Below are 22602 nucleotides of genomic sequence, written 5' to 3'. Positions count from 1 at the left end.
TGTCAGACAAGAGGCTCTTTCCAGTGAGCCCAGGTGAAGGGTACTAGTGCCTTGGGTTCCAGCAGTAGCAGTACAATGCACAGGAACTGTTGAGAGCTCTTTCAAGGTTAAACTAACAGGACTCCCTGCCGGATTGGCTCTGGGAGTGGTGAAGGGGCAGCAGCCACTGAATCAACACAAAGACTCATTTCTGATCACAGGTTTTGCTATCGATAGAAGAGATGGCTATTGATTGTCGTGTGAGAGAAATGCCCGACTAAAAGTCAAGTGTGTTGGGTCAACTTGGATGTGTGAAGAGTGGGGGTGGTTTGGTGATCTTATTTGGGTGGATCCTGGCATTTTTCTAGTATTGTCTAGGTAATAGCTCACAATTTCTCTTTGCGTGGCCTTGACATGCCCTTTTGGAGCCAAAAGGAAAAATGTTTGTCCCTATATGCACTTACTGACACCTCCTCCCATAGTTTGGGCCAAGTGGACAAAGTTAAGAGAAGCTCTACAATAAAAAATCATGATGACATGGCAGTTACCAGGGACCGAAGAGAGGGAATAATGGAGAGTTACTGTTGAATATACACAGAGCTGCAGTTTGGGAATATGAAAAATTTCTAGACATGGATGGGTAATGGTTGTGCAGCAATGTGCCTGTACTTATTGCCACTGAACTGTACGTTTAACAATGATTAAAATGGTAAATTGTGTGTTATACATATTTCACCACAATAAATAATGCAAGAAAAAACTATACATAAAATCACGTCCAAACTTTTCAGACATCGACATCAATCCTTATAAACCCACCCATCATGGGACACAAAAGCTGCTGGGGTCCAGGAACCATGAGCTGATTGAAAAATAATGATTCTCATTGCACAAAATGCAGCACTGTAAAACAAACAGCCAGCAACAGCCAATCTGTACTTAATATTTTGATATTTTGTTCATAATTAGTTTTTGTCCATTACTTTCTATTTTTTGAAATCATGCATTAAAATATTATTTATCTTGAAAGCTGAATTTTTGGTGCTCTCTTAAATTTTGTGCCAAAGGCACAAAATGTATTTCCAAGTATCACCTTTTTGTTTCTGGTTTGAGAACCATCCCCCAACTGCTTAGCAGCTTTGCTGTGGACCAAGCATCTCTCAGAAACATACCTTTCCTCAGGCCCACCCTGAGGAATGAGACACACTGGTCTCTGTTGCTCTTGAGCCTCTCTAATCCTGCCAAAGGTCTCTATTGTCCGCTCCATTCCACTCTTCTCCCCTCCTGCAGAATGCAAGTCAAGGTAGGGAGGAATAAGAACCCACTCACTGCATCTAAGTTCTCCTCTCCTCTCCTTCTCTCTCTCTCTCTCTTATTTTTTGTTTTGTGTGTGTTGTTGTTGTTGCTATTGTGCACTCCTGTGCCTCTAACCTGCCCATGAGACATGTTTACTTCTACTCTGTGTGGCAAGAAACTGGCATTAGCACAGTTTATGCTTTGGATTCTGTGCAGTAAAACTCCTTTATTTTTCCCATAAAGTGCCTAGTTTTTGCCTAAATTCAAACCTATTTTGTTGAAAGCACTTTGGCTTTCCAGTTATTACTCCTGCCACAGTTTTACAAAATCTACTCAGAAATCTACTTGAGGGCTTGTTGTAGACTTTTTGTGACACCTCCAACCCCGGCAAAGCAGCTACTGGTTGGGGAAGAATAATGGGTTTAAGGAACGTGGAGTGGCAGGGACAGTCACATAGTATATCTAATATCATCATCCAACCAGGTAAGATTAAATAAGCTCATGGTGAAGTATAAAGTACCCTGTGTTAGGAGTCAATTGTCTAAGTTCTAGCTGTGATTACCCCCAGGAAGGGCCAAGTGCTTCATGAAGAGTTTGCATTGTGTGGTACTTAAAGGCATGAGCTTGGAAACCAGGCAACCTGGGTCTGAACCTCAGCTCATCCAACCCTTCTTATGAGAAACTGGGTGTTAATTCATGCCTCTAAGCCAGTTTTCTCTTTTTAAAACTTCAATAATAATTATAATCCCCAGCTTACAAGGCGCCAGCTCATGAGAACACTAAGTTCATCCAAACCCTTTTCTTCACCTTTAAAATTTGATCTCTAGCACCAAGGATTAAACATGAGGATGAAGGTCTGGGCACAGTGACTGGCATATAATAAGTGTTCAATAAATGATGACTCTTATTTTCTCCATATATGAAAGAAAAAAGAATATCTTCCATGGCTGAGTTATAGTTTGTTAGAAGACTGATGCAATGTTATAAATATGAAATATTACACTATGAAATACTATTAATATACACAATAAAGGGCTGGGTCAATGTAAGGGATTCTTCTACAGTGATTTTCAAATGTCATTCAGTGACTAGTAATCAATTGTAAAGCACTCAAGAAATCAAATCCTTTAATGTTCTTCAGTCATGTCTAATGTCCTGTGATTATTGCAGGGGTCCACAAGCCCTTTTGGTAAAAATTCATGTGTTTACCCATTCAGCAAATATTTGAGGAGCACACACTATGTAACATACATGATTCTGACATTGTTCTAGGGATACAGCAGTAAGTTAAAAAGCCAAAATATTTTAACTTTAGATAAAGTAACTGTGAAATATCTATAACCAACCAAATTAAGGTTTCATGTGGGCAGCTGAATATATGATTCTAGAGTGTAGAAAGAGGGAAATCTGGCTTAGAAATATAAATTCAGGGGAAATCAGAGTGTATATGTTACATAAGGCAAGCTATAAGCCATCGTAAAATTTAATCCTAATCTTTTCCAGATCCAAAACCCTGATTTATTTTTTCTTACAAGGAGCAGGAATGCGAAGACATCATCTCCAGTTATCGTATTGGGAAGACAGTGTTGGGGAAGTGTTGGGGAAGACAGAGTTTGAGAAGGAAGGCAAAAGTCACTTAGGAGATCTCAGAAAGATAATCAAAGGAAAATTTTACTACTTGTTTATCTTTCTAAAATGTAAGTTCGTTTTCAAGGGAAAAGTACATTTTATAAACTTGGCAAATGCTTAGTGGGTCCTTTATTTGGACTGTGGATCCTTATATAAATTCAGAAAACAACAAAAAAGAGTTTCAGATTGTTGTAGGTACTATTCAATAGCTAATGTAGTAAAGAAGGAAACAGCAATCACCCCAAGTTTTATCACTAAAAGATCATGACTATTATAAAATTGAGATATTTTCTCAGCTTGCTTTTCATATGTGATAGCTATCACTTTAATCAATATTTGAATATTACTATATATTAAGATTTGAGCTCCATTTTGGGATCACTAGTATGTCAAAGATCCTTCATAGGTTCTGTAATTTTCTTCTTTTTGTTTTTTTGGGACAGGGTCTCACTCCATCACCCAGGCTGGAGTGCAGTGGCGCCATCTTGGCTCACTTCAACCTCTGGCTCCCAGGCCCAGGTGATCCTTCCACTCAGTCTCCCAAGTAGCTGGGGCCATAGGTGCACTTCACTATGCCTAATTAATTTTGTAATATTCTGTAGAAAAAGGATTTTTAACACTCGGTGAATCTTTGACTAAGGGGACTTACAATGTTCTGTTGAAGACTGAAGTTGTGTCCACTTTCGGATTAACAATATGTGTGTATGATTTCAGATTAACAATATGTGTGTATATAAGTGTGTGTGTGTGTGTGTGTGTGTATGATTTTATTTTTATTTCATCTAATTTCCTTAGAAAAAAATCCTAAAAGTAAAATTACTAGATCAAAAGGTATAAATATCTTAATATGTATGATCTAATTACCTTAAGAAACATGCTGCCAATTTACACTCTCAACATCAGGAAAAGAGAACTCATCTCAGTATTCACACTAGAACATTGGTTATTACTTGCTGATATGTTAGACAAACTATAACACTACCCTTTATTTGTACATTTTATTATGAAAAATGTTAAATGTGCCTATTAATTCTGACTGTCTTAGCTTTTCTAACATCCTAGCAAATATTAATAATGTTATCTTTTCATTTATAGTAGTTATGTATTCTATTTTTTCTCCGTGAATCATCTTGAATTTCAAAAACAATTTTGAATAATAATGGTCACAGTGGCCAGTGTTTAGAAGCAAAATTTCTGGAAGCAAATCTATGGTATGCAGCAATTCCATCAGAGCAACTTGGGAGAAAATTACATGAGTTATAAAGCAGATATTGAAAGAAAAATATAAAATTATACATGTCTATGGGTGGTTTAAATATGTTTGCCACTTGAAAAGAAACAGCAATATTTACTCATATTGGCTTTATTCTAGACTTATTTTTGCTGATCTCCTTTGAGAATGAATAAGGTTTCCCGTATATTTTTGGACTAAAGTAAATTAAAGACTTTTCATCCAAAATGGATTCAAAATAATTTTGTGGATCATATCTTAACATGTATTTCTAGCTGTCTCCACAATTTAGAAAAACTGGTTTCTTAAACAAATCAGCATAAAAATTTCTAAAGCACTGTATTCTTTTTTAACAACCCAAATAAACATAGCACATTCTTATTACTAATTTTGTTCTGAACAGCACACATCTTTGTGTTCTTTAACTAAACTATGTGTTTGACCAGTTTAAGTAGATAGAAGATATTCTGAAGCTCTTTTTCATATTAAAATAGTTCATTATAAAATAGCTTTTATATGACCTGAAGTTGCTCTTCATAATTTTTGGAATCCTAAAGATGTCCTGTAAATTTTATACTTCATCCCTCCAAATTTGACTTTCACTTCATCAACCAGATAGGGAGTGTGTGGTAGAAAATGTAAATGCTCGATGTTCTTCTGAGACACACATAAATATAGATTTGTTGGAATTACTACAGCTATCTGTCAGCCTCATGGCTTTTGGAGCCAAAATTCCCTAATTCCAAAATTATGAGCATGTGACAAAATGTGGTTTTATATTGCTAGAACTTTCATATATGCAAGTTAATAGACTGAAAAAATGGACTTGGGCTAATGAGAAGGATATCTTAATTCATCCTTTAGCAATCATTTGAAAATGTAACTCTTAGACTCATTCTGTTTTAGAGCTAGAAGCATCTGAAAGCAAATACATGAATCTTGTGTTTTTAGTCAGAGAAATTTACAATGGAAATGGAGACAGAAATGTTTTCACTGGGAGTAAGCAGCTACCCCATATTTCCTCCCCTCCTCTTTTCTCCTTTTGCTGGTTGGCAAGCCCACCTACTCATATTCCACAACATCCTCGTTGTTTATTTTCGTTTTAGAGGCAGACTTTGTAATAGGACACACTAGTGGGCAAATTCCAGTTGTATACTCCTAAGCAAATTGTTTAAAAGATCTGAATCCAAGTTTCCTCATCTATAAAATGGGGTAGAAATTGGGAAGAGGGGGGTCACAAAAGTACCAAATTCATTGGCTTATCATGTCAATAAACTGTATTTAAGAGCCTGATACAATGCCAGTGGACATGACAGTATTTTATAGAGAGAGTTGATTACGCTTTACAGTGATTTTCCCCAGGATGCAATGTAGACCAACTAGAGGTTTTGAAATTAAATGAAAACCCCAACAAATATACCTGTTGATACCATTTTCATAAAATGATTACATAAAAAACACTTTCATGGGCCAGACATGGTGGCTCATGCCTGTAACCCCAGCACTTTGGGAGGCCGAGGCCGTTGGATCACCTGAGGTCAGGAGTTTGAGACCAGCCTGGCCAACATGGTGAAACCCCATCTCTACTGAAAATACAAAGAAAAATCAGCTGGATGTGGTGGTGTGTGCCTGTAGTTCCAGCTACTCTACTTGGGAGTCAGCGGCAGGAGAATCACTTGAACCCGGGAGGCGGAGGTTGCAGTGAGCTGAGATCTCGTGACAGAGCGAGACTCTGACTGAAAAAAAAAAAACCAAAACAAAACATCAAACCAAAACAACACCAACAACAAAAATACTTTTGTGTATATCAGTTTTTCTCATTAATGTACTGCATACAGCTCTAATATGGGGTAGTTTTTTTTTAAGTAAGGTAAGCAGAGTATGTGATTATTTTGTGTGAAAATAGTGGCATATTGTTTTTGCTTTAATAATACTATTTTCAATTTAATATATATTCAAATTATAACTGGAACATCAAACTCTGGATTTTGTGATGATAGTGAATTTTCTTTTAAAATACATGTAATCAAGAAAAAGGGGACCAATCAAAAACAATTAGTAAATAATAGTAGACACTGCACACAAATATGGTGCCATGGTTTGGTTTGTCCCCAACGAAATTGATGTTGAATTTTGACCCCGAAGATATTAGAAGATGGGGCCTAGTGGGAGGTGTTTGGGTCATGCAGGTGGATCCCTCATGAACGGATCAATGCCCTCCCTCGGGGTGAATGAGTTCTTGCTCATGCTAGAGCAGGCTGTTAAAAAGATCTGGTTTCGTTGGGTCCTCTTTCTTGCTTCATCTCTCACCATGTGATCTCTGCACACATCTGCTCCCCTTCCACTTTCTGCCATGAGTTGAGGCAGTCTGAGGCTCTCACCAGATGCAGCTGCCCAATTGTGAACCATCCAGAATCATGAGCCAAATAAACCTCTTTTCTTTTCCCAGCCTCAGGTATTTTGTTATAGCAACACTAAATGGACTCAGACATGTGGCAAGAATTAGAGGTGGTTGTTGGCTAGGTGAGGTGGCTCATGCCTGTAATCCCAGCACTTTGGAGGGTGAGATGGGTGGATCACTTGAGGCTAGGAGTTTGAGACCAGCCTGGCCAACATGGTGAAATACTGTCTCTACTAAAATCACAAAAATTAGCCAGGTGTGGTGGTGTGCACCTGTAATTCCAGCTACTCAGGAGGCTGAGGCAAAAGAATCTCTTGAACCTGGGAGGTAGAGGTTGTAGTGAGCCGAGATCACACCATTGCACTCCAGCCTGGGTGACAGAGCAAGACCCTGTCTCAAAAAAAAATAATAAATAAAAGAAAGAAAGAATACCAAAGTAGAGGTGGTTGTCATTCAGAATCTCAAAAGGGAATTTATAATCATTTTATAGTACAGTTTAAGACTAATGTCAATGTTATCCACTAATATAATATTACATACTGCTCTATTAGTCTTTATTCGTTTTGTTTTCCCTTTTCATTTCCTTCATTCTTGTTTGCATTAGTAATTTATATAATAGATATTTTGTTTTTTCTCATGGACAAAGGTTTATCTCTCATTACAAATTAGACTCCACATTAACAGAGGTTCTCTGGATAATGTTTCATATCATTACATAGTACAAGATAGAAGAGTTAAAGTGAAGAGCTACAACTCCTTTTGTAGATTAGCCAATAACTTGGGCAAATACTGAATTTAGGAGGTAGAAATTCTACATGATCCAAGAATGCAAGTTTCAATTTAGGCCTCTACCTTACTCTTACATAAGGCAATTACTAGCACTTAAGGTTAAAGTCACATGAATGTTCTTTGGATAAAATACAATCCCTGGTAATTTGAATGAAATAATTTAGTGATTATTTTCTCAAAATAATATGAAAATGAAGTGTAAGTACAAATCAATTTATTTTTTAAGAAAAAATTATTCATTGCCAATTTCCAATTCTACTTTTTCCATAATATTTTTTTTTCTGGATATTTTTTCTATTTATTTTCACTTTTTGCAATTCAAAAATATTATTGAAAATGTTTTTGAATTGCAAAAACAATTTAGGTTAAGATTTAGTCTAAGGATCTATTCCTTGCTAAAAGAAATATACCTTTTTAGCTTAGGTTTCCTTTTTGAAAAAGCTCAAAGCAATTTTATTGGCAAAAAATTTCCTTTTGCCTAAGGCAAAAACTAGTGAAATTATGCCATATGAAAGAGATTATTAAACACTTTATTTTGCTTTTTGAAAAAGTCACGAGCAAACATTTACAAGATTCTTCTTTATACTGAAGTTTACTTTTATAAACCTTTACTAAAGAAGTGCTTGTCCTCTTCCTAATCACATTTCTTTAGTATGTCTTCAGGACTTACTAAAATTCAACAGATAATTAAGCAGCCTGTTTTTCCAGGTTACATAAAAGTGTGACCCTGTATGCTCTGTGGAAATCCTGTTTTATTATGTCCTTGTCTTTCAGTATTGTCCATAGTCTCAAATCTGTTCTGTAGAGTTAAAACGTATATTTACATAGAATGCCTTCTAGGGGAATGTGTGGTTATTGGCAGAGTCTTGGTTCCTTTAGAATTTCAGTTGTTATTTAATCTGGAGCAATAGAACTAGGTTTGTGGAATAATAAAACATGTATTTCTTACTGAAACACCATCTGAAAATACACATCCTTCCATAAATTGAATGGTTCAGTTGGTATTTTTTCCTGTTTGATACGTGAGAATAAGGGAATTGACATCTGAATGCCTACAATATGCATGCACAGTTTTAGGGACCTTATAAATGTTTTCTTAATTAAATTTTCACAACATCTTAATGTGGATGCTACATTGTTTCATGAAGTTCATCATTCATGGATTAAGTTGGTATATTTTTCTAAAAGGTTTTAAAAACATATTTTAACAAAATTAGTAAAATATAGTACGTAGTCTCTTAGGAAAATGTATTTCAAAATTATAAATCATGGGCTAGGTGTAGTGGCTTACGCCTGTAATCCCAACACTTTAGGAGGCTGAGGTGGGCGGACCACCTGACGTCAGGAGTTCAAGACCAGCCTGGCCAACATGGTAAAACTTCACCTCTACTAAAAACACGAAAATTAGCCAAGCCTGATGGTGTGCACTTGTAATCCCAGCTACTCAAGAGGCTAAGGCAGGAGTATCACTCGAACCCAGGAGGCAGAGGTTGCAATGAGCCGAGATTGTACCACTGTACTCCAGCATGAGTGAGAGAGCAAGACTCCATCTCAAAAAATTACAAAATATATATGTAGTATATATATATATCTCTACCATATATATACCACATATGTGTGTGTATTAATATTATATATATATCATGTGTATGATAGATATATTTTCTTAATCAATATCGTAGTAGCTGAGACTTCCATATAGTCTATATGGTCTATATGTTTTATAGTCACAGATGCCCACTTAATAAATAATTTCTTTTGCTACTTCAGTGTGCTAGTTTAGGGAGGTGCAGAAAAAGAGACTGTGTGGATAACATTATTATTTTGCATAATGAACAATGAAATCAAATGATGGTCTTAAAGAGTTTGTATGCCCACCCATTCCTACCCTGCCCTGTGCAGACAAAAACATATTTGACTTGTCCTGCCTCAAACAGGTTACAGCAGGGATGCCAAAGAGGAGAGGCCCAGTCAAATTTTTTTGTGAGGAGACAAAACAAACACCCAAAGCCAGGGGATAGGGGCCAAAACAAATTTGGAAACAGGCACAAAAAATGGATTAACATGAAAAGAGTGGATGGCAGGTGTACAAGAGATGGATGTTCATGTTTGAGATTCTTAGTGATTCAAAACTGACCCTAGGTAATGCACCTATCTTCAGGTAGCTCTAGGACTTCGAGTTATCTTATACTGTAGATCACAGATTGGCAAACTATGACTCGCAGACCCAATCTGTGTTGCAATCTTTTGTGTAAATAAAGTTTGATTGGAACACGTGCTCATTCATTTACTTATTTTCTATGGCCCCTTTCACACTAGAGTGACAGCGTTGAGTGATTGTGAGAGACTAGGCCACAAAGTCTAAAATATTCACAATAGAGTTCTTCATATAAATTGTTTTCTGACTCCTCCTGTGTAGAAATCTTATAACAGGATACTAAATGTCCTCATTTGTATCTTCTGATCACAGATATAGATATAAAGTTAGATTTACACAAATATGTGTATACATAATGTATACAGATAAGTATGTATATGTGTGATACTTATGATCCTTATGTTTGATAACAAATCCTTCTTCATCCAGAATAGATATTATTATCTCTATCAAATTTTACTTTAAGGATCTAAATACTACTTAAAAGTCTTAACAAATAGGTTATAATTTTCAAAATACAAAGTCCACATTTCAGTGTAGTCTCAAATATTTTTTTCATCAATTTTCAAAATACTGATTATATGGAATCTTTAAAATGTGTTGTGAATGGGTTTTTGATTCTGTTTAAAATATCTAGTGATTAAAATTTTACTGTTATTAAATTTAAGCTAATTTAGCATGACATTGTCATGGATATTATGTAGTTTCTTATGATCATTATAATGGTGCTAATGATATGTATATCATTAGCATCATTATTACAATGTTTGCTCATATTCATTTTGGGGGATTAGTTGATATTTAAGGTCACGCAATTATGAAAAAACTCATTATCCATGATTTGGAGACCAAGGAATGTTGTGTATCAAATTTAGCCTATATAAAACATTAACGGACCTTATATTGACCTGGATTCATGTAGACATCTTTCCATATGGCAGTTTTGATCTTGTCAAGATTCAGAGATACCCGGTAGACACAGAAGACCAGATGGGAAGGAGCTACACTGACTTTATATAATTAATCTTCTTGGGATTCAAGCATAAGAATAAAAATTATAGTAAGGATTATACATAATGTAAATGAGTTTAGAAGTCCTCATATTAAATAGGTATGACTCTCTTCTGCTTCTGAGCATGATGGAGTAGTGATAACAGATTTGCATCCCTGTCATAAACAACCAGCATTTAAAAAATATCATAAGAAATAACATCAGATAAAATGCAGCATAAGACTATAATCCCTAAAAGAAGGCAAACAAAGAAGCAAGCCCTACGATTGCCCCGGATTTCTATCCGAGGCACTTTCTGGACAGCACTGTATTTCTACACTGCAAAGCACAACAATCTCCCTGAGTTGAGGAGTCAGAGCCCAGAGTCTGGTAAGCTGGAAGCCACTAGAGTATGATAGAATTATGGAGAGAACGGAACTTAAGAGAAAGAATCTCCAAAAATCTGCAAAGTGTCGTATTGAGTCTTTAGCCCACTACTGTTTATGTGTAGGATGAGAATCCATGAGGCCGGCAAAACCAAAACAAAGCAAAACAAATAACAACAAAAAACATCAGTGAAAGAAGAACTACCTGATGGGTAAAAGTGGAACAATTCCCAGAGCTCTCATAGGCTGGGAGATACTCAAGTTTGAACCAACTAGAGTAACATGACTCTAAACAACCGGGCATTTGGTAGATACCAAATAAGGGTCACCACATAATAGTAGGTTGTGCTAAACAAAGCCCTACATGAAAGGTTATCCTAGACCTTCCCTACCAAAATTTTAAAATTAGGCTGAAAGCCTAAAGCTTCACTGATGGCCAAAAAATAAAATAAAATAAATTATCAACACTTTTTAAAGAAATAAAAATCCTGGCATTTAACAATATCTAAAAATTGAAACATCTAATCACAAATTACTACACACCCATAGTATAGTAGAAGAAGCAGGAAAATGTGACCCATGACCAGAAAGAAAAGTTTTTATGACTATGTTAAATGACTTAAAGAAAACTATGAGCATAATGAGATAAAAAATGAGTCTTATAAATAGACAACCAAATGGAACTTCTAGAGATGAAAATCTAAAAACTAAAATAAAGGATTCACAGAATGGGCTTAATAGGAGATTACACACTGCAGAGAAATAATCGATAAGCTTGAAGACATAGTAATAGAATAGAAATTATCCAATTTTAAGCACAAACAAAAAGCTTGAAGATAATAAACAGAGACTCAGTGACTTGTGGGACGATAGCAGGCAGTCGAATCTGCATGTAGCTGGACTCTGGAAGGAGAGGGTAGAGTAGAAGGCAGAAAAAGTATTTAAAGAAATAATAGCCAAAATTTGTTCACGTTTTATAAGACTATAAGCCCACAAAGCAGAGAATTTCAATGAATAATGTGTAGGATAAAAATAAAACTATATCAAGTTACATTATAATCAAGATTTTGAAAATTAATGATAAGGAGAAAAAATCTTAACTGATGCCTGAGAAAAAGACGTATTCAATACAGGGAGTCTATTATAATACATGGCGACTATACTTAGTAATAATGTATTGCATTCTTGAAAATTGCTGAAAGAATAGATTAAGTGTTCTCATCACACAAAAAATGTAAACTAATGCTTACGTTAATTAGTTTTATTCAGCCATTCCACAGTGTACACATATTTCAAAACATCATGTTGCACATGATAAACACATCCAATTTTTATTTGTCATTTAAAATAAACAAATACAAGGAAACAAAAGTAAGAACTACTACTAACTTTTCATCAGAAGTAATTCTAACCAGAAGACAATGGAAAAACCTCATTTAAGTGCTGAAAGAAAAATAACTTAGAATTCCATATCCAATGAAAATATTCTTTACAAAATGAAAGTACTATAGGTTTTAGACAAAATCTGATAGAATTTGTTCTAACAGACCTGTACTTCAAGAAATGTTAAAGGAGCCCAGACATGGTAATGTATAGAAAAATTTAAAATACTTTGATTTCTTGGTTTTAAACATTTTTTAAAAAGATAGTTGACTGCCTAAGGTAAAAATAGCAACCATATATTAGGAAGCTTATAGCATATGTAGAAATAAAATTTATGGCAACAAAAGCACAAAGGATGATAGAAGAGAAATGGAAAGTTTTATATTATACATGATGCAATATTTCAATGTAGGCAATGATCAGTTGAAGATGCATGTGGTAATCCTAGAACAATCATTAAAATATAAAGCAAAGAAGTGTAACTTAAAAAGCGAATGGGCTGATGGAGGAGATTAATTGGAATTGTAAGAAGGAACAACCACCCAAAAAAGGCAGTAAAAGAGGTAAAAGAGAGACAATATTTGAGACAGGTAGAAAACAACGAGTGAGATGATAGGCTATGTAACACTGAAACATTAAACGTAAATAATCATATGTATTAGTCTGTTTTCATGCTGCTGATAAAGACATACTCAAGACTGGGAAGAAAAAGAGGTTTAATTGGACTTACAGTTCCACATGGCCAGGGAGGCCTCAGAATCATGGTGGGAGGCGAAAGGCACTTCTTACATGTTGTTGGCAAGAGAAAATGAGGAAGATGCAAAAGGGAAAACCCTGATAAACCATCAGATCTTGTGAGACTTATTCACTGCCATGAGAACAGTATGGGGGAAACCGCCTCCATGACTCAAATTATCCCCCACCAGGTGCCTCCCACAACACTTGGGAATTATGGGAGTACAATTCAAGATGAGATTTGAGTGAGAACACAGCCAAGCCATAATTTTCCACCCCTTGTCCCTCCAAATCTCATGTCCTCACATTTCAAAACCAATCATACTTTCCCAACAGTCCCCCAAAGTCTTAACTCATTTCAGCATTAACCCAAAAGTCCACAGTCCAAAGTCTCATCTGAGACAAGGAAAGACCCTTCTGCCTATGAGACTGTGAAATTAAAAGCAAGCTAGTTACTTCCTAGATACAATGGGGATACAGGTATTGGTAAATGCAGCCATTCCAAATGAGAGAAATTGGCCAAAACAAAGGAGTATAGGGCCCATGCAAGTCCAAAATTTCCTGTGGGGCAGTCAAATTTTAAAGCTTCAAAATGATCTCCTTTGACTCCATGTCTCACATCCAGGTTATGCTGATGGAAGAGGTGGGTTCCCATGGTCTTGGGCAGCTCTGCCCCTGTGGCTTTCCAGGGTACAGCTTCCCTCCCAGCTGCCTTAAGTGCTTTGGGCTGGCATTGAGTGTTTGCAGCCTTTCCAGGTGAATGGTGCAAGCTGTAGGTGGATCTACCATTCTGGGGTCCGGAGGATGGTGGCTGTCTTCTCACAGCTCCACTAGATGGTGCCCCAGTAGAAGGGTGCCCCTAGTAGGTGCTCACAGCACCACTAGATGGTGCTCCACTAGATGGTGCCCCCAGTGGGGGCTCTGACCCCACATTTCCCTTCTGCACTGCCCTAGGAGAGGTTCTCCATGAGTGCCCTGCCCCTGCAGAAAACTTCTGCCTGGGCATCTAAGCATGTCCATACATCTTCTGAAGTCTAGGCGGGGGTTCCCAAACCCCAGTTCTTGACGTCTGTGAACTCGCAGGCTCAACACCACATGGAAGCTGTCAATACTTGAGGCTTGCACCCTCTGAAGCCACGGCCCAAGCTCTAGGTTGGTCTCTTTCAACCATGGCTGAAGCAGCTGGGACACAGGGCACCAAGTCCCTAGGCTGCACACAGCACAGGGACCCTGGGCCCTGCCCACGAAACCATTTTCTTCTAGGCCTGTGGGCCAGTGATGGGAGGCGCTGCCATGAGACCTCTAACATGCCCTGGAGACATTTTCCCAACGTCTTGGGGATTAACATTCAGCTCCTCATTGCTTATGCAAATATCTGCAACCAGCTTGAATTTCTCCTCAGAAAATGGATTTTTCTTTTCTATCAAATTGTCAGGCTGCACATTTTCTGAACTTTTATGCTCTGCTTCTCGTATAAAACTGAATACCTTTAACAGCACCCAAGCCACCTCTTTAATGTTTTGCTCCTTAGAAATTTCTTCTGCCAGATACCCCAAATCATCTCTCTCAAGTTCAGAGTTCCACAAATCTCTAGGGCAGGGGCAAAATGCTGCCAGTCTCTTTGCTAAAACATAACAAGAGTTACCTTTGCTCCAGTTCCCAACAAGTTCCTCATCTCCATCTGAGGTCACCTGAGCCTGGACCTTATTGTCCATATCACTATCAGGGTTTTGGTCAAAGCCATTCAACGAGTCTCTAGTAAGTTCCAAATTTTCCCACATTTTCCTGTGTTCTCCTGAGCCCTCCAAATTGTTCCAACCTCTGCCTGTTACCCAGTTCCAAAGTCGCTTCCACATTTTCAGGTATCTTTTCAGCAATGCCCCACTCTACTGGTACCAATTTACTATATTTATCTGTTTTCACACTGCTGAAAAAGACATACCTGAGACTGGGAAGAAAAAGTGGTTTAATTGGGCTTACAGTTCCACCTGGCTGGGGAAGCCTCAGAATCATGGCAGGGGGCAAAAGCACTTCTTACATGGTGGTGGCAAGTGAAAATGAGGAAGGTGCAAAAGCGGAAACCCCTGACAAAACCATCAGATCTAGTGAGATTTATTCACTACCATGAGAACAGCATGAGGGAAACCACCCCCATGATTCAAATTATCTCCCACCTGGTGTCTCCCAGAACACATGGGAATTATAGGAGTACAACTCAAGATGAGATTTGGGTGGGAACATACCCAAACTGTACCATCATACAATTGAGAAATTTGCCATGGGACTGTATTCTGATGACTCAACATAATCATTGATACCAACCATTATTTTCTTTTGTGACATTTCCCCAAAAACATATTTCATTTAATAAATTGATAACATTCCATCAGGGTATGAGAATTTGGAAATGACATTTTAATTTTCTTTGAGATTAATTTCATAAAATATGACTAAATAAAAATTATCACACAACATTTTTTGCATACAGATCAAAGTCACTTAAGAGAGAGAAGAAAAGCCTCAGATGACAAAGGCTTTGTTAAAAAAAAAAAAAGGAATTAGAGAAAAACTTTAAATGTTTAAAGTGTTGATCATGGAACGTGTAGATATGTATTTTGGTTGCAACACTGGCTCCAAGTAACTGTATGGCCTTATCCAGGTCATTTAACCTCTCCCATGTTTCGTTTCCTCTTTTGTATAATGAGAGGTGGTCTGTGTCATCAAGGCTCTCAGGAACCAAAGATCAAATTAAGGCACAATTGTTATAGTAATAATGGCCAATATTTTAAAAATGTACTCCTGCTTTTATTATCCTTGTTGGCGTTGGGAATTAGAAAAAGAAAGTCTCAGAGTACAAGATAGATAGATTTGTTCTTTTATTCATTTTCATGTATTTTTAAAAAATAATTTCAACTTTTAGATTGAAGGGGTACGTGTCCCGTTTTGTTACATGGGTATATTGTGTGATACTGAGGTTTGGGGTATGACTGATCCACTCATCCAGGTAGTGAACATAATACCCAACAGTTTTTCAACCCCCTAGCCCCACCCACCCTGCCACCTCTCCACTTTAGTAGTCCCCAGTCTACTGTTGCCATGAGATAGAGTTATTTAAACCTGTTGTTACTATGTCCTTTAGAACTTTGACTTTTGATCCGCAAGCCTCAGGCTTCTGAACTGAAAAATATTTTCCCCCTAAACTATTCTCCATCTGGACTTCGAATGTCTAGTTACCTCTCCATTTGCTTCATGCTGTTGGCATCTGTGTTGCCTTCCTTCCTAGACCCTGCTTGTGAATCCGTTCTACAACCTGTCTTCCACTAATCTACATGCCCTATTTTAGAAAACCAGGTATAGTGTTCATTCTGTAGCTGCAGAAGTGAAGATAACACCTTGATTCTGATGCCTTGACTGTCAGTCACCTCTACTCTCCAATCATTGCTCTTGGGCTTTTCATCCCCTAAGACATTGTTTAAAAGACAAATAAAATAAGACATTGATAGTCTACACTAAGGATATCAAGGACCTGGTCTATTTTTAGTGTGCATTTAGAACATGACTTCCAGGAGGCCTAAATATAAGTTTACTTGAGAAGGGAAAAAAGGGTTTCAGAAACAAACAAGTTAGAGAAACACTGGATTAATGAAGGCTAAATATATTTCTTTACTGCAAGATTTTTTTAAAACCTTCATTATGGTGATGAGAATTGTAAAGTGGCAATAAAATTCAATCTCCACAATTTTATTATTTGTTACTATCGCTTAAATTTGATTGGGCTATAGCTTAAAACAAAGCAGCAGAATGAATTTAAGAAATTGTAATTTAACCCTCTGCCTACTGCAGTAAATAGAAATGAAAAGTATTTATCATGAAATTGATTATGGAAGTTATTACTAGGGCTTGCTTTTAGAAGGACAAGGCACAGCAATGACCTTCCAATAATATTGTCTCTTTTCTCTGAAACCCGTAAGAAATTGGCACCTTTTACTTTATGCTTTAAATCTGTTTGTGCTATTACCACCCATTGGGCTGTATATTTTCCGAGGGCCGGAGCACTGTCTCATTCATTATTATATCCAAGAAGCCAAGTGCATTGACATTATTTAGCACAACCGACCATCCTTTTATTTACCTCTGCCCACCGCAATTAGACTTCAATTCTTTTGAAGACCATCATTGATCTACGTAAAATAGCGCAGGTACAGCCTGTAAAGGAGATGTAAATGTAGCACTTTAAAGCCAACAGAGACAAGAATTTTGCCAAGTTATCTTGACTAAAAGGGAGGTAGATTTAGGGTTCATTTTCAAATGAAGTTTTTATATTCTCTTTGTCAGATGCAGTTAGTTTTAGATAGCTTAGATTTCAGTCTTTCTGGAGGTAAGGATTTTAAATAAGTGAACTAGTTCTTGATTTGTGGACAGAAATTTCATTTTACAGAAGAGTCTTGAACATTTCAATACAGAACTTTCATCCACCTACAGCAACATAGTTAGGTGAGAAACATTCAGCATATCCACTTATAATAGCAGAATTAACAACTATTTTTTCATTGTTTATTTCTAGACATTTAAATTTTTTGGTTCTTGTGATGTTAACTGGGTATCACAATGATATGGTTTGGCTCTGTCCCCACCCAAATCTCATCTTGAATTGTAGCTACCATGATCCCTACGTGTTGTGCGAGGAACCCGGTGGGAGGTAATTGAATCATGGGGGCAGGTTTTCCTGTGGTGTTCTCGTGATAGTGAGTAAGTCTCTCAAGAACTGATGGTTTTATAAATGGCAGTTCCCCTGCATGCACTTTCTTGCCAGCCGCCACGTAAGAAGTGCCTTTGCACCTCCTTTGCCTTCTGCTATGATTGTGAGGTCTCCCCAGCCATGTGAAACTGTGAGTCCATTAAACCTCTCTTTCTTTATAAATTACCCAGTCTTGGGTATTTCTTCATAGCAGTATGAAAATGGGCTCATACACACAGCATATGTATAATGATGAGAATGATTTTTTCTTATGCTTTAATAATGATGAAAAATGTATATACACATGAAATATGTAACAAAAACTACTTTGACTGTTTAGAACCAAGAAGGACATTTCCTTCTGGTTTTGACTAATTTTTAATGATCTTACAACCTATTCTATTCACTTTTCAATTTCCTTTCATGTTAATGAGGGGAAGCTTTTAAAGGACTAATTCAATGCTGATGAAAGTAAAAGCGGTTAAATTTCATGAATTGAATATGTAAAAACATATTAACTATTATGGACTTGCCTTACCAAAGTGATCAGACAGACTTCTTTAAATGTGATGTAGTGTAGAAGTCAAACCCCCACATTATGTCATATGTACATCCTAGTATAAGCACATCAGGCCAACAACCTTCGTGAAATTATATGTTTAATATTTTCTTAATACATAGTACATTTAACAAAATATTTAATTATTAAAATAGTTTTCAAAACAAATAAAAGACTAAAATGCCTGGATGTTTACATTTTCTTTAAACTTTGGAAAAAGTGTAAGTATGCAAAGTGATCAAGTCAAAAGAACATTTTGAATGTCTAAAGGGTTATTGGTTTACTAAGTGGTTGCTTTGTTCACAGGATATCGAATGGTTAAGAAGTGTTTTCTAAAAGTTGACATGTAAGTAAGTCGTGCTTTCTGGGTTATGATGAGGACATCAGTAGCACAGATCAACAGCACATTCATGGTATTTTAACACGATATTTCCTTTTCCCGCTTTGATGTCAAAGCAATGCCCTGCTGTCACTTAGCAGGGATAAGATGGAAATAGTTGGTAGATTTGAGTCTACTTAGAAGCCCAAGGGGCTTCATTTCTGCAACTAGAATTGGTGACATCTTGAATAAAATCGGGTATTCAAGTTAGTAGGCTAAAGTTGTTATTAAAATATTGCCAACATTCTTGTGCCTCAAGTCTGTCAGTGATTACAATAATAATTATTCTAATTCTCAGCTTGACCAACTACAAGATAAGGTATTTCAAGTCAAAAATGATGCCTAGCAAGCAGACTTTAAGAATGGCAGCAAATTCAACTAAACAGTTATTTTGTTGTTGTTGTTTTTCCTTTTTGTTTTTGTTTCTTTTTAGCACAGAGCCGGCAATTCTTAAGAAAATAACCTTAAAAGAAGTCTTAAAACCTGTATTTCCTTACTTAAGGAAACTAGAAATAAAGAAATCAAAATACCAAACAAGTGAAGGAAATGTCAAATATCTTGTGTGCTCTGAAGCTTCTAACCTGAAAAGCCTCTTTTAGGTAATATAATTTGAGATATCTACAAACAGAAATTCTTTAGCCTTCTTTAGTAATCCGCTCCAGTGTTCAATCTTTATTTTTCCTATATGTCAAGCTGAACTCTCTATTGCCTCAATGGCCATTTAGGCTATGTTTCAGTCTAGACAAACATTTCTGTATTTAGTTCTACATAAAAAATTTTCTGAAATTGCTCTTTGTGTAATAGCTCAAGTGGATTCATGCAAAGTCACCCTGAAAAGGACCAGGAGAAGGAAATCAGCACCCAGCTGAAGTGCTGTATTGTAAGCCTGTCCTACAGAAGCCAAATTAATTGTAGAAGCAGAAAATGTATGCAGAGTAATCAAAATACAACATCAAATATATTAAAATTACATAAAAAGAAACTGAAGGCTAGAATTCCCCCAAGAGGGCACAACTACATATTTGTCCTCAAGACATTCCTGAGACAAAAGAGACCCAAATACTTCTTACAAAACATTTTGTGGAGATTCTGCTTGCTATGCATATTCTATATATTTTCAGAAATTGTGTGTATAAATAGCATGTCAAAAAAGGGCACTATTTAGGGAAAATAATAGGCATTCATTAAAATATGGACAATAGAAAATGAAGTTTCTTCATGTTTCTAAAATTAGAAGAAGACGATTCAATAATAAATAGCTCTGCCATTATTAGTTTGCAGTCCCTTTTGTTAATTGCACCTTTTGTTACCTTTACTGTCTGTCTAAACGGTGTGCTTGAAGGCTCAATATTGTTTTCTAGCTAGTCCTTTTAAAAACTGTTCTGAAGCATATCAGGCAAAGAAAAAGTAGGAGAAGGGAGTATGTAGTCTTTTGTAGAAAAGAGCTTCATAAATAGAATATGAGAATAATTATTGATATCTGTCCTACATTTGTCTTAGATAACTTGGTTCTATTGAGAGGGCTCTGAAAATCTCTAGTTTCTGATCATTAACCAGTTTGTAAAGTCTTGTGTGAGGCACAAATTTTGACAAGTATAAAACTGATTTGCTCTGGTTCACAACATGTAAAAACCCATTATCATGGGTCATTTCAGCTCATCCCATGACATGGTATTGAGAAACAACCTCTGGCCCATTTCTTACTATATTCATAAAGCTTAAAAATATAATGAGACGCTAGACTTTATCAAAATGATTAGTTTATTAATTTTAGAGTAAGAGGAAAATAACTAAAAATAAAAGTAACAAATATAAAAGTGAAATGTATGTTTTCATAAATAACCAACCTATTACAGTATCGCAATAAAGGGCATCCCCTGCAAAGGTGGCTATATCTGCACTTAGTAAGACTGTCACTTACTGTGTGATCTTGGGTAAATTAACACTCTTCCTGATCTAAACAGTGAAGGTAACTAATACCTGGTTTTCCCATGAAGTTATGAGAGAATCAAAATCAGAGTCCAAAATACAACTAGAAATAGTTGGCTAAACTATTTTAGAGACCATATGAACATTAGGTATTTAATGTGACCTTAGTTAAATCACGTAACCTTTCTGAATCTGTTTTCTCATTTGTAAAATGAACCTCATCTAGTTCATTTATAAAATAGACCTCATCTAACTCATTTATAAAGTGAACCTCATCTACCTCACCTGACAACTTTTAGTATTAAAAGATGAAATCATTTAAATTGAAGTCTATGAAAATACCTACTTTTTCAAAGAAATTTCTAAAGTAAATACAATTTTTGGTTAAAAGCATTTTCAAATCAGTTAAAAATTCATGGTCCAAATGGCTGAAACTAAACAACCGCAACTTTATAGCAGAGGAGAAGAGGAGAGGAAAAAAGATCCATGCATATAGAGAAAAGCTGAAAAGAATTGGAAAGAGGGAGAGAAACTATAGCAATTACTGTCAACTGTAAAATGAGGGGGGAGGGTCCCAAGGGGGAAAATACAGGAAATAACACCCCTGTTGACTTCTCCCAACACGACCCCCTTCCATTGTGTAAAACAAAGGTGAGTGAAGTGTGGCTGGTAATATTTAAGATATTATGAATTCATTTTGTAGACAAAATTTAGACTGGGATGAGGACTCATCTGTCATCTTCGCATCTTCTGTCAAGCGCATGTTGCCCTTGGCAATGGGTCTGCTGTTACTAATTTTGTTTTTGTTTAGAAGCTTGCTTTTCCTCTTTGGTTCTCTGAGTTGCTGTGAATAAAAAAAATTTAATCACAAAGGAAAAATGTCTTTGATTGATTTCTGATGGTGGCTCTGACACTGTTGTACTTAATGTCGGTGCCAACCTGATTGTTTGATGTTTATTACATAGGTGAGTGGGAGGAGCCCCCCCTCCTTTTTTTGTTGCTGCTATTGTTATAAGACTGGATCTGGTTTTTAATCAGAGCTGGAGGGAAAAAGCAGTAGTTATTAGCCTGTGACAATTGGGAAGACCCAGTTTTGTTTTCAGGCTTTCAATATGGTAATATGTTCTAATAATTGTCAGGTGAGGTCAATCTCCTAATCAAATTTCAAATTTTCTTTAGCCCTGAAAAATTTTTACATGCTCCTTTTGAGATATGGGATGCAATCTTTTGAAGAGTGACATTAGAATTCTCCAATCCTGCCTGGAATTCTCCTAGCTAATTACCAAATGTTCTGAGCAAGAGTCATGTTGTTAAATGTTGGACACCGAGCTACCCTTTAATTATGTAATCTTACAAATGACCTTTTAAAACAATCTTTTGGTATATATTTCACATTTTTTTGCTGCTGAGTTTGGATTCTGTGTACAGCAAAATGTCTATCTCGTTCTCCTATCTATCACTATTTTGCTGTAAAGACAGAGGAGGATCTATTTTAAATTATTCATAAGCTTTAGCTAGAAACCTAAGCAAATTAAAATGTAGGCCAATATAGAGGAAAATGATAATGGGCATATAAGTATTTGTAGCTACTGTAGCTTCCATTGGGACAATCATAAAATTAATTTCATACCTTGCACAGTAATTTCAATGGGAACAATTTCTCAGTTCGTGGTCAAACTTGTTTCCAACATTGATGGAGATGAGCACTAGAGAAAGTATTGAATTTTCTTTCTAATTAGCTTTTTCTTATGAAATAGCTTCTTAATAATTTCCCTTCATGTCCAGTACATAAAGGTATCTATTCCTTTTAAACTGTATGTGAATTTAATTTATATGCCAATGATGTTTAATGCATTGTCTTGTCTGCATCTCATTACTGTCATTAATAAGCGCTGGAGTACATCTAGTTACAAGGTTAATTGGGACAAATCCGGACTCTTTTTTACTGTAAATATGCTATATCTTAGCAGTGTATTACTCACGGATGGGTGGTAAAAATTATGGTATTTTACACTGCAT

The sequence above is a fragment of the Pongo pygmaeus genome, chromosome 2 (genome assembly GCF_028885625.2).
Source record: "Pongo pygmaeus isolate AG05252 chromosome 2, NHGRI_mPonPyg2-v2.0_pri, whole genome shotgun sequence".
NCBI classification, from domain to species: Eukaryota; Metazoa; Chordata; class Mammalia; order Primates; family Hominidae; genus Pongo; species Pongo pygmaeus.
This window is presented reverse-complemented; position numbering follows the sequence as displayed.